The 16,132-nt window shown below is 39.7% G+C and overlaps 1 non-coding gene across 1 annotated transcript; it reads right to left on the bottom strand.

The window, feature by feature from the left end:
• Positions 1–10,937: 10,937 nt before the first annotated feature.
• LOC115290944 lies at positions 10,938–11,041 on the bottom strand. The gene has a single exon (XR_003908318.1). It is a non-coding gene; the product is annotated as a U6 spliceosomal RNA (small nuclear RNA).
• Between the last annotated feature and the right edge of the window lie 5,091 nt (positions 11,042–16,132).

The raw sequence follows: 16,132 nt of genomic DNA, 5'->3' as shown, positions 1-16,132 counted from the left end.
CCCCCCGCTCAGCGCCTGGACCATTGCCAAGAAGATCTGTCCAGCTGTAAGCCTGATTTTATATAGTTATTTTCACTTATTTTTTATTTCGCAAGATGTAAACGAATCTGTTTAACTAGGAAATCACGTCCCTTGAAAGTGATTATAACCTAATTTGACATGCAGTATTTGTACACTTATTCTAGTGTTATGATGCATTCACCATGTTTACATAAATAGAGATTTCTGTGTAATTACTACAAGATAATGTAAAGAGTTAATCACATGAAATCCCCCAAAATCTCATTTGGGTAAATTTTTTTTTTAATTTGAAAGTAAAATTTCCTTCGAAAACAAAGTGGGCCCATTTCCAAAATGTTTTGTAAATCTTATTTGAGAGTCTTACTAACACATCTACTTTCTCCATCCATTCTTGTTTGCTCATTAATTGAGACAGTCAGATAATTTTCTGTGTACCTAATATGTTCCAGATTCCAACAAAGATAAAATAGACATGTTTCTTGCCTTCAGAGCATTACATCTCAAGAAGTTTGGAGGCAATTCATGGAGAAAAGTGAAGCTCTGCCTTGATCTGTTCTGCTTACTTCTGATTTTCCACTTTTCTACTATGCTTTCTTCATGAAAAATACATTGGAATAAATATATAAGAATGATTTGCATAGAAAGAAATATAAAGACAAGGGAGAGAGGCAAAATTAGCATGGAATTCTAGAGGAAGAGATGCAAATAGTTAAAGTTGTTCTCTCTTTTTTTTTTAACTTAGAGAAAGAGTGTATGAGTGGGGGAGCAGAGCACAAGGGAGAGAGGAGAGGAAGAGAGGAAGGGAGGGGGAGGGAGAGGGAGCAGGAAAGGGAAGGAGGGAGGGAGAGGGAGAGAGAGAGAGAGAAAGAGAGAGAGAGAGAGAGAGAGAGAGAATCTTAAGCAGGCTTTATGCTCAAGATGGAGTCTGATGCAGGGCTCAATCTCATGATCCTGGGATCATGACCTGAGCCAAAATCAAGAATCAGACACTCAACTAACTGAGCCATCCAGGCACCCCAGGTTGTTCTCTTTTTATATCTTATTGGTGAGGAAAGGTATTTCCCCCAAACTGAAATATTTTACTAAAATTAAGAAGGAACAATCACATAAAGAATGACCCAATAGTTCTATACCAATTTAAGGAAGACCTATTTGTCTCTCTTCCTGAGGTTAAATGTTTCCCTTTGCACTTATTTTCTGCCATTCATTATGTTTGTACAATATGCTCAGCTCCATCTCTGCATCACTGAGTGTTACAAATCAGGTAAAAGGCCTGTCAAGGCACATCATGACATGTAGATCCTGAAAAGAGGGCTAGAAAAACATTTACAATGGCGTCAGTGTTAGAGAGGCAAGGATGTCACTGCATGGGTGCATTTCACAAATAACTTCTTTTCTTGTCACCTTCACTTGACTGTATGGTACACATTCAGGTGAACCAGATGAGAGGGTCCCTTCATTCCCCTCAAGGCCTATTCCTCCATCATCATGTTCCAAATCTTCTCTCAAATCCTTGGGCTCTTCTCTTTACTGTGTTTTCTAGAAGACAAATGACATTTAGACATAATTATAAATAACATCTTAGGTGAAATAAGACATTTTTAAAGGATGAATTCCATACAATTCCTATCCAAAAATGTTCAGAATGAGAGATGGAGATTTAAAAGTGAAAGGTCCCAGTACTTCAATGAGACGGTATCCAAAACAATATATATGGGGTAAAGTACCTATGTCCAACTGTTCGTGAGGTGAATTAGTTTACTTCAAAAAGAAAGAATAAAAAGTACATATCATTTGGCAATGAGGTCCAACAGAACTAAAAGATATTATGTATTATAGTGAGCATGGTATTGCACTATTATTTGTTCCGCCATGTATTCCTAAACTATTTCTACAATTGAATTATTCCTAAACTATCAATTAGGCAATGCTTAGAACATAATACCCCACAGTTAAGCTAATTAACCATGTACAGCCTCTTTGCTATATAGGTTTTCCATTCAGGCCTGAGTTTCATTCTGCTCTTGCATTACAGTTGCAATACAGGGCAATCTTTGTGAAGAACCATAACCATGTACTTTGGATTCTAGTTCTGTTATTAGCACCAATGTCCTAAGAGCAAGTTTTGCAACCTCTCTGAGCTTTAGTTCCACTTTCTCTAAAGTGGAGAGAGCAATTCCCATTGTCCTGGGGATTTAAGTAACTTATCACAGGAGCTGACTTAGAGTTTTGCCTGGCACATTGTAAGGAGATAGTAATTATTTGCTAATTGTAGTGGAAGCTGCAATAATCATACTAGTGTTGGATGCATTTATATACACTCACTATATACTACATTTCACCTGTTCATTTTGATCCAATCTAGTCCTTAAATTCTAAGCCCTTGTGAGACATTATTAATGCCAATAGGAGTCTAAAGTAATGAAAAATTATCTGTTTAAGTGTATTTTCTCTACTTCCCCAAATCCCCAAAAATTTTTGTCTTCCATCAGTGTGGCTAATTGTGAAGTGACTGTGCTCATGTGCACTTTATTTGCGTATTTGATGTTTCCAGTGGAAACACTAGACAGTAACAATGACACTATCAATGATACAGGAAACTTCCTGATAAAAATTTCCTTTTTATTGTCTGCTTCTCATTTTGGCCTACTTTCCTTTCTAAGTGACCCTACTCACCCAAGCCTGACTACAGAAGATGAACATATAGGAAGTACAAAATCTCCAAGTTTCACCTTCCCTCTCCTTCCAACCAGCCAGTGCTTATTAAACGTCTCAGACAAGTTTACTTATTTTTGACACGAGTTCTTTGTTTGCAATAATTATCTTAGGAAAAGAAATTATTTCTCCTGCTGTATCTGTAGCATTTTCATAGTGTCACATCCAAGCTAACTCGACACAGTCTCGAGGGAATGACAGGAAGTTTCTGAGGAGAGTCTTCTCAGTAAGGGCACCACATGCCCCAATTTGAAGGCGAATGCCCCAGTTTTAACATGCTGTCTCCCCTGTGTTCCCAAGAGCAGATCTAATGTTCTCTTCCTCCAGGTCTCTGTTGATTGCCTGAACTGCGATAGTGCTGCTTGAAATGGCGAGGGAATGGGGTAGAATTGGAGTTATCCAAATCAGAAACATGTCGGATGAGACTCACAATCCAATAATAGACACTCTATGAGGCCTCCCTGAGGGTTGTCAGGTTTTTAGCAGAATATTAGCTGGCTACTTAACACACTCTATTGTCTTCACTTGAAGGCTTTAAATCCAGAAGCTTTGCTTAATTTTGCTAAATAAGATGCCTAGAAAATCGAATCCCTTTTACTCTCAATTGGTATGTTGAGGGGAAAGCATTCCACAGTATCATTGCTCTTTCCACACTGGAAGAAAATGCACTACCATGAATATCTGTGTCTGGTGTGCTTTTTAAAGTGTTCATAGAATCATTTAATACAGATACTCTTTCTTTCATGTTTTCCAATGGAGGGACACGAAGAATAGGTTTTGTTTTTGCTTTTGATTTAATTTTAAGTTCTAAAACGCAACATTTCAGATTTGAGAAACCCAAATAAAAGACAAAAAATATATATCAGCAATGTCTTGCTAAATGTTCTGTTGGTTTCTAAATAAGCTTAGGGAAGAGCTTTAGTCAAAACAGGATTAAAATTTCTCTGGCTCACCTTCTGCAAGCATAACTTGCTTCTGCTATGGCACAGCCAAAGGGGAAAAATGTTAGATGCAAAATTTATAAAAAGTGACACTGACAGAGCAATGCTTCTAATAAATAATATATTATTATAAAAGAAACAAAGTGATTGAATAATGTCACTCTAATGACTTTTCTCCAAAGGCTAGAACACCTGCTCTGGCATTGTTTATGTTCCTTTGTTTTCTTTGCTTGGTAGAACTACATCCTATAAGAATAACCTACATAAAGTCATTTACCAAGGTGACGAAACTACCTTTTGTTAGGATGTCAAACTGGCCCAAATTGGAAGACCAAATAAGAATCTGGATGTTGGAGTGAGCATACACCGTGAAATACCGATGGTTATTCTCATCCTATGTATGCACAGCTAACATGGACCTCAGACTGCCTTTGAGAAATCTCACCCAAGTTCAGGGATATTGTACACACTGCCTTCCTAAATTTTACAGTGAAAATAACCCAAGCTGGAAGGAATCAACATGTGTAAAGGACTATTAGGCAGCTCTTGATTCTCCCTAGATCTTAAATATTGTTACAAGGGTGAAGGATCCAGTCATTCCTCCAGCTCCAAATTGTTATTTGATCTATGCTAAATGTCCTCTGTTACTGGGTCCCCATTTGTTTCTATTGCATGGAGGAGAAAATCCACCTTATTTATCACAGGGATCAAATATATGCAAGACACATAACTGTGGCTGAAAATTTACAAATTGTTCCTGTGATCGATATTAATCACAATTTTTGGTATTATTTGGTAAAAAAAAGGATTATTAATAAGTACCTTGAAGGTTGTAAAACATTTCTTATACAAGATTCCTGATTTACTTATTATATAATCTATATGCCACAAAATATATAGTGTTCTTGGTGTCACATATCCTCAAAAGATAAAAAGTAAAGAAATAAAAAATAATAAATAAAAATATCTGCTATTCTAGAAAAGGTCATTTCACATAGTTTTCTATGAAAATAGCTTAACTTGCTTCTTAATGGGTTCAGTAGGGTTTCCAGAGAAAAGGGGAAAATAACAACCATTTTCATCTTATGTCTTCAAAGCTAATACTTAGCAATGATTTCACATCCTTCCTAAAGGAACAGGCTCTGAATTGTAGGCCATGGGAATCAGTTTTAAGAATCATGCAATGATAGTCTTGGATCTCAATATTTTATAAAGACTATTTAGCATGGTTTGGCCTATACTCACTAGGCAAAAATTAAACACTCCCCTGAGCCACAGGGAGAAAGTAGAGTACAGGTATTGACATCTGTGGGGCAGGATTAAGAGGGGCCATTCCAATCTTCCAGGCTTTCCTGACATGAGTGCCACTGCTGTAGAGTCACAAAACATGGAGTTTATATATCACCTTAGCTGTGACAGTATCATCTAAAACTTCATTTCTGATATATCCCGATAGGCAAGTCAAATGTACATTTGGAGGCAAGACCTAAATTGTGTGTTTGCTTGTGTCCTATAATTAAAGTTAGGTAAAAGGTCAAAACAAGTCTAATGCCATTTGTCAATGACCTGGCTGGTTTACAGATGCTTTGCCTAGTCTGGAAAGTCTACCCACCTTATTCTGAACCTGAAGACTGTTATTTGAAGTGTCTGCAAATGGCATATCACCATCTGATATGTTATAACAAGATTCATATCTTACATTTGATCAGGTCATGCAGGATATTGCATAATAACGATAGGTTTGTGTGGTTTAATTGGATAACCTAACCCTTGTAAGAACTTAGGTGAGGATATGGTGCAAAGTAAGCTCTCAGTTAAGGTTGACTGTAAGTAAGTGCCATGAAACCATACATCTTATAGAGGAATGGCCTGAAAAGTTATCACATCCAGCCTCTTGCCTCTGCATAACAGATGGCATATATTAAATTGCTGTCTCCAACCCTTCATTCTCTCATATATTTACATCATTGCCAGGGCCTCATGATGCTCCAACTATATTTCCCTGTCTACAGACATTGAGCTTGGTCCTATGACTTGCTTTTGTCAATGGGATATTACAGGATGTTTGAGAGCAGAGTTTAAATATGCTTGTGTGTTTGGACTTATCCTGAACTTTGTTCATTGCCATGGGAAGTCATCATCCTTTCAACTTAAGTTAGTCATGATCCTTTCAACTTAAGGCCTAGAATGAGTAGAGACTTCTCAGTCACCCCACAGTCTAAAGCAGAGTCACCCAGCTGACCGACTAGACATGGATCAAAATAACTTGTATGCTACTGAGTTAGAGTATGATTTTATGTACACCATCATGGTGGCAATGGCAAAGGATGAATTATTACTTCCCATTAATGTGTGAGATAGCCCAAACCCTAGAGCATAAGTGTACTGGTTTGCTAGAGATGCCATAAAAAGTACTACAGACTCAGAGGCTTAAAAAACAAAAATTTACTTTCTCACAATTCTGGAGGCGAGAAGTCCAATATCATATTGTTGGAAAAGTTGGTTTTTTTCTGATCCATGAGGAAAGGGTCTGTTCCTTGGCTCAGGCCTCTGTCCTTGGCTTATAGATGGACAGCTTCTCAGTGTCTTCAAAAGATCTTTCCTCTATGTGTGTGTCTGTGTCCTAATCTCCTCTTCTTTAAGGATACAAGTCATTTTGGATTACGGTCACCCAGTGACTTCATTATAACTTTACTTGTTTAAAGGCCTTATCCCCAAGATACAATTACATTTCTGAGGTACTGGGGGTTAGGACTCCAACATATGAATTTTAGGAGGATACAATTTGGCCCATAACAGTAAGTGATATACAAGTCATGCAGCTAATACATGGGAACAAATCCCATTTTGTCTACTTCTTTTTAATCCTACTCTTGGGTTAGTGATACACTACACACACACATACACACACAGACACACATGCACATGATATAATACATACACACACACAAACATATATAGTCATACAGCATGGCTATATTAGTCACACTTTGACAAATTAACATCACTGTGCTTTAACTATCTAATACCACATATCTGGAAACTCGGAACTTATGTGTAAGTGTGAAGGAGCATATATCAGTGAAAAGAGCCTGGATATAACACTGTTATGATGCCATCCACTTTTTATAAACTAGAGAGCATTAAGCTCTCAGTCCCAAGGATCATTCTGGATCTACTACTTTATAAAATAGTAAAACAACAACAAACATGACTTTAGAGTACGTTGCCTAAATTGCAAACACATTAATCAAAGAATTGTTCAGCGTACAATTAGATAAATGCATATGAAAATGTTCACCAAACCTAACTATATGCTGGGAAGCCCCTGGCATAAAGAAAAAATGTTCAGATATGTTCTGTGAAATGCCTTCAGATAAGTCAGTGGTGTATTGTGCCTCACTTATGATAAAGACCCTGGACAAGTTGCCACATATGCAGTTCATTTTAGGCAAATCACTACTTAGCAAGTTGGTCTGGGGTCCTGGGCTTTTCAATAAATGGTACTTCATTCCAGGGCTATAGATGATACCAGTGAAGGTTCCTAATTCCATGCAAATCACTTGGGGGAAAAATATCCAAAAAATTTTGAGTGTCCATTTTGTGCTGAGCACTGGGCTATCTTAGGTGCCTGCCCTCAAGACTGGTGGACCAGTCAGACTCCTACCTGAGTGATTAGGAGACAATGTGCTGCCAGACAGAAGACCATTAGGGGCACACTGGCAGGACCACAACGTGGGGAGACTGAGGAAGGTTTAAATGACAAGTTAACATTTGGCCAGGCTTTAAAATAATGAGATCACAGGTAGAAAAGTGGGGCAAATGATGGACTTTTTGTTGTTTACTTATCTATTTAGAGAGAGCATATGTGTACACAAGTGGGGGATGGGTAAACAGAGAGGAAGAGAGACAATCCCAAGCAGGATCCACACTCAGCACAGAGCCCTGTGTGGGGATTGATCTCAAGACAGAGAGATCAGGACCTAAGCTGAAATCAAAAGTTGGATGCTTAGCTAATGGAGCCACCATGTACCCCAGGAGATGAATGTGTAAAAGCACATGGCATGCTCAGCAATCAGCAAGTGGTGATGTGGCTTCAGGAAGGGGCTGTGTGAAGGAGTAAGGGGGATGGAAGTGAAGGTGTAAGAGTAGGACAGGGACACATGGTCGGGCCTTGTATACATGCTCAAATGTCCAGACAGTAGTCTTTTGGTCCAAGAGAACCAGCATTTATTACATTTTAAAGTTTGTTTTTGCTAGTGTTATTGAGATAAATAAATGAGACATATCATTGTCTAAGTTGAAACTTTACAATGTGCTCATTGTGTTTGACAGATTTACACATCATAAAATAATCACCACCATAGTATTATCTTCTCCCCCCATTGTGTCACATAATGACTGTTTGCTTCTTTTTTGTGGTGAGAGCATTGAAGATCACTCTCTTTTTAACATTCAAGTATCTGAAACAGTATTATTGTCCATAATCACAATGCTGTACATTAGAGTCCCAAATTTATTAACCTTATAAACAGAAGCTCATAAACTATGACTAATATTGCCCCATTTTCCCCAGCTCCTGCTAACTACCACTCTACTCTGTCTTCTCTTTTATATTCCACATGCAAGTGACATCATACGTGTTTATCTCTCTCTAACTTATTTCACTTAGCATAATGCCCTTAAGGTCCATCCACTTTGGTGCAAATAGTGGAGTTCTCCCTCTTTCTTATGGATGAATAATATTCTACTGCATCTCTATCCCAATTTTCTGGAATCTCTGAATCAGAGATTCATCTCCCCTCCTAGAATTTTTTTAAATGTAGTTTATTTATTTTGGAAACAGAGAGAGAGCATGAGTGGGGAATGGGCAGAGAGAGAGGGAGACACAGAATCCGAAGCAGACTACAGGCTCTGAGCTGTCAGCACAGAACCTGATGCAGGGCTCAAACCCACAAACTGTGAGATCACGACCTGAGCCAAAGTCAGATGCTTAATCGACTGAGCCACCCAGGTGCCCCTCATCATTTTAAAGTGGCAGGAGTCCCAGAGGGACACACTAGAACTATTTTGAGCCAGCAAACTATGATGAAGAGCTTGACTAGGGCAACATCAGCAGAGAGAGAGAGAGCAGAAGATTAAGTTGAGAGAGTTATAGGATGCAGAGTGCACAATAGGTGGTGAGGAGTTAGATGCTAGGTCTGAGAGAGAGAGAGAGAGAGAGAGAGAGAGAGAGAGAGAGAGAGAGAGGTTTTCCTTCATCACCCTGAATTTGCGTAGCTTTATTGGTGTCTCAGCATAGGATTTTGTTGAGGCTGTTGAGTGTTTTACCCCATGTCAAAGAAAAAAAAAGGCAAACAAACCCATCTCTATAAAAATTGCCTATAGATAGTATAGAAACACACCACTCACTCTTGCTATTCCAACAAACAAACAAAAACCACACCTGTTTATTCCATCTCTGATTCTATAACCTGTTTACAATGACAAGTTAGATAGAAGGGAAACTGTCAAGATGACTGTTAGAACTTCACTCCTTCAATGGCATTGGCAACTTCTTTGCTGAATAAGATAATAGTTTTGAATGGGTTCTTAACTTTGAATGCTATTCACAATATAACAGCTACAAACCCAAGGTACTGTTAATCTGTATTACTGACATTTTCCTCACTATTTTCATAAATCTAAATAATCGACACAACAATTTTTCAAGTCCTGATCTGCAGCATGTGTTGACCTTTAAGGAATAAATACCCATACCACGGCTGAATTTGGACTCCCAACACAATGCCATTGAAGACAGAGTGGAAAGTGATGCCCAGTATCTCACCATTCTGTGCTATTTACCACAGGAATACAATTGACCTAAACACCTAAGGAGTATAGATGAATGTGGCAAAATAATTGGGAAGGGATACATGTTGACTATATATTACCTTTGTTTGTAACATAATCTAAGTTTTCCTTGTTTAATTTTTAATAGTGGTTGTACCAATGAGCAGCTTGGAAAATTCCTAGAGTTCACAATCGATTCTCACAATCTCAGCATATCCCCACTCATGTGAGGCATATGCTGAGGGTGAGCAGAGAGCTCTGAGGCAGTCACTCTTAGGCTAAAAAGGCCCCATTTTTTAGCTGTGCCATCTACAAAGGGCAGCCTCTAATGGTGCTGTAGAAAGAAGTGGGATGGTCACATGAATTGGACAGAAAATGACATTATTTCCCTCAAAATTAATTTTCTTGAACTTGGTTGAAAGACTGCAATTGATCACAAGGGATGCTAGTAAATGTTTTCTTTCTCATTCTCAGAAAATGGAAACACTGAGTTCATTTCCACCATTGTCTCTGCTACGGTCACAACACCACAAGATGAAATGTCTTCTCACAGGAAACCAAACTCTTTTCATCCAAACCTATTCTTTTCCTAGTCTTCTTCATCAGTAAATAGAATGACATACAACCAGTCATCCATATCTGAAACTAGGGACATCGGCCCCCTGAATGCTTCAAATCCAATAATCTGTCAACGCTTCCTCCAATGACATGACCTAATTCTTCCATTTCTTTCCATCTGTACCTGGAGGACCCTGCTCTGACGCCACATCATCTCTCCCCAGGACTACCTGAAGAGAACTCAACTCCCACTACTCTCTTCTTTTTCGTCCATCCTCACTTCAATTCATTTTCCACAGAGCAGCCTGGAGAATTTTTAAAATGTTAATCAGATTATGTCATTCCACTGCTTAAGTTGATTTTCAATTAAGCTTAAAATAAAATCCAAATTTCTAACTTGCCTAATATAGCCCTTAGACTTTGATCCTGTCGCTTCCTCTAACCACATCTTGTTCCATTTTCCCTTTTTGAAGTATCACTGTCATACAAGTGTTTTTGAGCTCTGTGAACATATCAAGTCTTGCTTACACCATTCTTTCTACCTGGAATGATCTTCATCCCTGTCTTGAGTTCTGAGCTCAAATGTGGGTTCCTTAGAAAGATCTTCCTTGATTGCCAAATCTAAATTAAGTTCTCCCTTGTGCTTTCTCATAGATGCCACAGTACTGACCACAATTTATAGTTTTATGTTTTATTTAAATTCTGGTTAGTTAATATACAGTATAATATTAGTTTCAGGTGTATGACACAGGGATTCAACTCTCCTTACAACACCCTGTGCTTACCACAAGTGTACTTCTTAATCCCCATTGCTCAACAACCAATCCCCCACCTACCTCCCCTCTGGAAACCATCAATTTTTTCTCTAAAATACATGAATGCTTTGTGAATTTTCCTGTCATCCTTGCACAGTGGCCATGCTAATATCCATATCATTCCAATTTTAGTATATTTGCTACCAGAGTGAGCAGAGTACTGAACAAAATTTAAAATATGAGTCTGTGTATGTACGTGCACAATGTCCATCTCCCCTACTAGAATCAGAATTCACCAAAGTATCTTTCATTTGTTTGGTAGGGGATACCCAGTACCTATATACTACCTGGCACATAATAAGTCCTTCTGGGGACCAGGAGGAAGGAAGAGAAAGAAAGTAACAAAGAGAGATAAGGACAGAGAGAAAAGGAAAAGATGGAGGGAGGAAGGAAAAGAAAATGGAGGTTAAGCTAGCATATTTTCATCCACTTTTTTTCACTGACAAGATATGTGACCTTGAGTAAGTCACATAACCCTCTATGTCATATTCCCTGCCTATAAAGTGTTTTGGCTTCATCATAATTGGGATGTGCTAAATAATAGAGACAATTGCCTGCATTTGTAGGGCAGGAGGAAAGTTGGAGTAGAAACAGGCTGATCCTGATGCATGGTTGGGTCTCTTGGGGTTAAGGGAAGGCAGGGGGACAGAAACCTCAAATACTTTTGTTTTCTGAAAGTCAGGAAGAGCCATCTGGGGATAGAGCAACTCTGTTGGGCACTGTGTGGTCCTTCTAGGCCAATGGGCTTGTGAATCTCCCCACTCCCAGCATGGCACAGGTGCCATGATTCTGCAGTGGGAGAGAAGAGTATGGACGGGGCTTTCGGAGGCCCTGAATGCCTGATAGGCAAGAACGCAGCTTGCCTCGGGGGTGATCTGTATGGATTGGTGACTCGTAGAACTGACACATGCCCAGTGGACAGATGGCAACCAAGGGCAGTTGCCCCATCCCCTCCAGCCACCACTATCACCTGGGTACCACTGAAGGCCCTGGAAATGAGAGACAACCTTTGGGATTTGATGGGAGGAAGTCACAGAGGTTGAGTTGACATGACTGTCTCCTGTAAAACAGGACCTTGAAAGAGAAGAATAAATTTACAAAAAAAAAATGGTTATATTTACTTGCACACCTGAATCTGTGAGTCGAACTCCAACCTGCCACATAATTTTGATTAATCTTCTTTGTCTTCCACCTCATTGACCACGTGCTCTTTGCTCCCCTCATCCCTCACTCTTGTCTGATTCTCTGTCTCCATCTATCTCCTCCCCATTTCTTCCTTTTATTCTTCTCTTTCTCCACTGCCTTCCTCCAGACATTTCCTTTCGCACCCCACACTACCTTCTAGCCCACAGTATCCCAAGCAAGAGAAACTGAACCTCAAAATGGAGGCTCTGTGTGCTCTCTGTGTTTGCCATGGGCCCTCCAAGCTCTGCTGTCTCAGTCATGTTTTCTGAGGTTTTAAAATCTCTCTCTCGCCTCACCTGCTCTCCCCGTGGTTTTCTGCAGTCTCCCTTTTTCTTTCTGTGTTGGTCCTGACTCTTCTGTGATTTTACTAAGAAAAACATTTCCACTGACTGAAACACCTTATAAAGAAAAATAAAAACGAACAAACAAACAAAAACTGCTCTCTGCCAGTGAGATAATAGCCAGAATTCTTCACCTGACTTTCCTTACCTCTCCAAAATGCAAGACTCTTTGCTCACTGCTTCCACTCTTATGGAAACCCTTTTCTCCAGATGGACCTGGATCTACACTAAACTCATACACCTCTTAATCTTCTCCAACTCACTGCTTTTTGCACATACTGTTCCCTACCTAAGTGACCTCTCTCATCCTCTCCACCTGTGCTAATATTATCATGTGTCAAGGAATAAGCAGAGGTGTGCTAGAACCCTTCCGATCCATACTAGCCACATGACCAGTCCCCCACACTCTCAACCCTGATAGCCTCCATCCTTCTCTTGGACCCTAATCACTCACTGTCATGTACAGCTACTGATCTTTTCCCTCCTGAATGAGAGTATTAGCTCCTCACTGTCAAGGACTCACCATTTATTATTATTATTATTATTATTATCATTATTATTAACAATGAAAACCCTGTTGCAGGTATAACAGGTTCTTACTTAAAGATGCCCTGAATCACATTTATTGAATGAATCAATGGCATCAACTTAATGTTTATGAATTGAATAATGAGATAAGGTAGCAACAAAGTGATTATGTATTGAATAAGTGAATGCCTGACATGAAGCCAAGAGGCTGCCCAGATGTTCTCACCCATGGGGAGAGCTCCACAGTTCCAAGTCACAGTTGGATGATATTTACAGGGCTTAATACCATCTTTACTGACTTATCTCGAGTTTTCACTAATATCAGAAATAAATGTTTTTGTCATGCAGCCTAATTTAAAATTCTTGGCATATAGGAGCTTTTTATTCATAATGTGACTATTTATAATCATTTGTTTTATTTTAATACAATTTAACTCAGAGTTACTATATAAAGACCATTATATTTTTTTGGTGGCCCAGTAAAGCCAAATATATTTTAGAAGCAAATCTAGGCCAGAAGGCATTATTTTACAGATGAGGACATGGGGGTGTGGAGAAGTTAAATAATATGTCCCTAAGACACACAGCTAACCAGTGAAAAATCTAGTCCAGAATACAGGTCCTCTGAGCCCTCACACCATATTGTTTTCTACATATTGTTTTCTATGTGTGAAAGAATGAAAGGGTAGTCTGCAATATGGATACTCCCACCCCCTCACCACCCAAGTTTTAAACATTATAAAAGATGATAGCATAATCTATATGCTGCTATGAGCAGGAGAAGCATAATATCCAGTACCCTCAGCAAGCTCTGTGGTAGTTCCACTCAACTCAGGCTGGACTGAAATGGGTACGCATGTGTGACCAAAGACCAGACAAATGTGCAACACCCAAACTGAGCTGAAGCTGGTACAGAAACTTTAATCATGAAGTGCAGGAGTGCCAACTAGAGGAGAACCCCTTCCCCCCACCACGTTTGGCATTTAAGGTTGTCAAGGGCTTCTGCTTACTTCAGCCAGCTCAGCTTGACTTGTTAGACTTGAGACCTGTCTCAGCTCTGTCTTAAGAGGAGGCCCAATGTATTGGTCCTCTAATGTTCCATGCATACCTATTAACAGTGGCCTGCTGGTGACAAAGATGTAACCCACTAGAACAGGTGGGGAATACAGAAAAAAAATGACTAATTAACCAAGAGATTGAATTCCAGGGAAAATTCCACTGTTGTCTGTGCAGATTTGAAATTAGGCATCCAGTCTACACATTTGTATCAAAAGTGGGCTGGAGTAGAAAAAGGTTTTTCATATAATGTTCATATAGTTTCATATAGGAACAGTAGGATCTCCTAAGAAGGACCTCTGTGGCTTTATCAGCTGAGTTATCAAATTAGGCATCCACAGCTCCCAACTTGACCTCAACCAGAGCTCTCCTACCTTAATCTGCATCAGTATCCTGCATAATGCTTAACTGGAAAAAATAAATACTGCTTTAAAAACAATAGTAATAAAAATAAACAAATCACTTTGGAAATCCACCAGAGGGGCACCTGGGTGGCTCAGTCGGTTGGGCATCTGGCTTCAGCTCAGGTCATGATCTCACGGTTTGTGGGTGTGAGCCCCGCATCGGGTCTGTGCTGACAGCTAGCTCAGAGCCTGGAGCCTGCTTCAGACTCTGTATCTCCCTCTCTCTCCGACCCTCCCCTGCTCACGCTGTCTCTCTCTGTCTCTCAAAAATAAATTAAAAACATTAAAAAAAAAAAAAGGAAATCTACCAGAGTAGCTAATCTCTAAGGTGCCTACTAGGTCCTTTAGTTCATGAAACATCTGGAGGCACCCTGAGCCTATGGTGCTGTATTTTTTAAAGATGTGCACAATAAAGATTCTTCCAGAAGCACCCCTTCCCCCTTGATTATCCTCTAGGCTGTGGACAATCTAGCATTCTTGTTCAAATCAGGTCATGGAGGAAGTAAATTCCTTGTAGATTTCCTTAAAGCTTAGACCCACTGTGAAGAAGTTCTGATCTAATTCAACATATTTAATTCATTTCATTGAAGATCAATTATATGCTATACATTAGCTTGGTATTGTTATGCTTTGGGGTTGATATTTGTCATTTTGGGGTTTTTGTTTATTTTTGTAATTGTTTGTTTTCCCATACTTAACACAGAAACTGTAAGTCCTAGATCTCCATGAAGTAAGACTATTTAGGGACGGGTGTCTTCTTCTCCCTTATAGATTTCCATTAAATTCTTCCAACCTCTGCTCAACACCTACTGAATGTCAATTAGCAAATGAAGTGCAGGGATAAATAGAAGAAAAGTGTAAAGAACACACTGCCTGTCTTCAAGGATTTAGAGTGTACCTGAGGGAAAGCACTCGCACACACAACAGCAGCAGGCAACAAAGGAAGAGGGCTAGACCCACAACGATCACCTACCAAAGGTACACACTAAATTCATTCTGCTTGGCAGAAGAAAAAGGGTGGGATTGGGGCAATCTCCAGTTTTCAGAGGTTTGACCTGTTTGTAGAAGGCCTAAATGGGTTTGGACAGAGAGAATGATCCTCATGGGAAAGGGCATAAAGTGGAAGACAAAGCTAAGGAGGCGGGTTGCTCTGGAGCAAAACTGGCTGTGTGGAGAGCCCGGACACTTCTCTACCCGTCTCAGCAGAGGGGGCCTGCCAAGGGACTTACCTGTGTGGGATCTCAACTCATCATCTTCTGCATGGAGATCAGCTGCTGGGCTCCTATTTATCTCGAAGATGCCTCTCCATTTGAGTGCTTTTAATGCTTGCCACATGCTTAGAGCTCACTACCTGTGAAAGAGGCATGCGTTATAATTACCGTAATCATCCTTTAACAACTGCCTGCCCCACTTGAACCCATTACTCATGCCGTCCCTTGCCCAGGAGGAGCCTTTCGCCATCTCCCAGGGTTCTATGCATACTTGGTCTTTGGGAGATGCACATATGAAAGTGGCTACTTCCAAATGCTTGGGGAACGTTGAAAGGGAAAACGGTGTTCAATTTGGATTCCTCAATACATATTCCTTATATATCCTACTTTTTACAGGAGTTGAGGGCAGGTTAGTTCCTCTCAAAAGCAGTAAGAGAAACAGCCTACTGAGAGACATAGGGAAGGTAAAAGCCAAAATATCTTCCAAGGTAGGGGTCTTCCCACACATACACAGTCTTCCAC

Source organism: Suricata suricatta, chromosome 4, assembly GCF_006229205.1.
Source record: "Suricata suricatta isolate VVHF042 chromosome 4, meerkat_22Aug2017_6uvM2_HiC, whole genome shotgun sequence".
NCBI classification, from domain to species: Eukaryota; Metazoa; Chordata; class Mammalia; order Carnivora; family Herpestidae; genus Suricata; species Suricata suricatta.
Note: the sequence above shows the minus strand (reverse complement) of the source record. Positions and strands in the feature narration are given on the sequence as shown.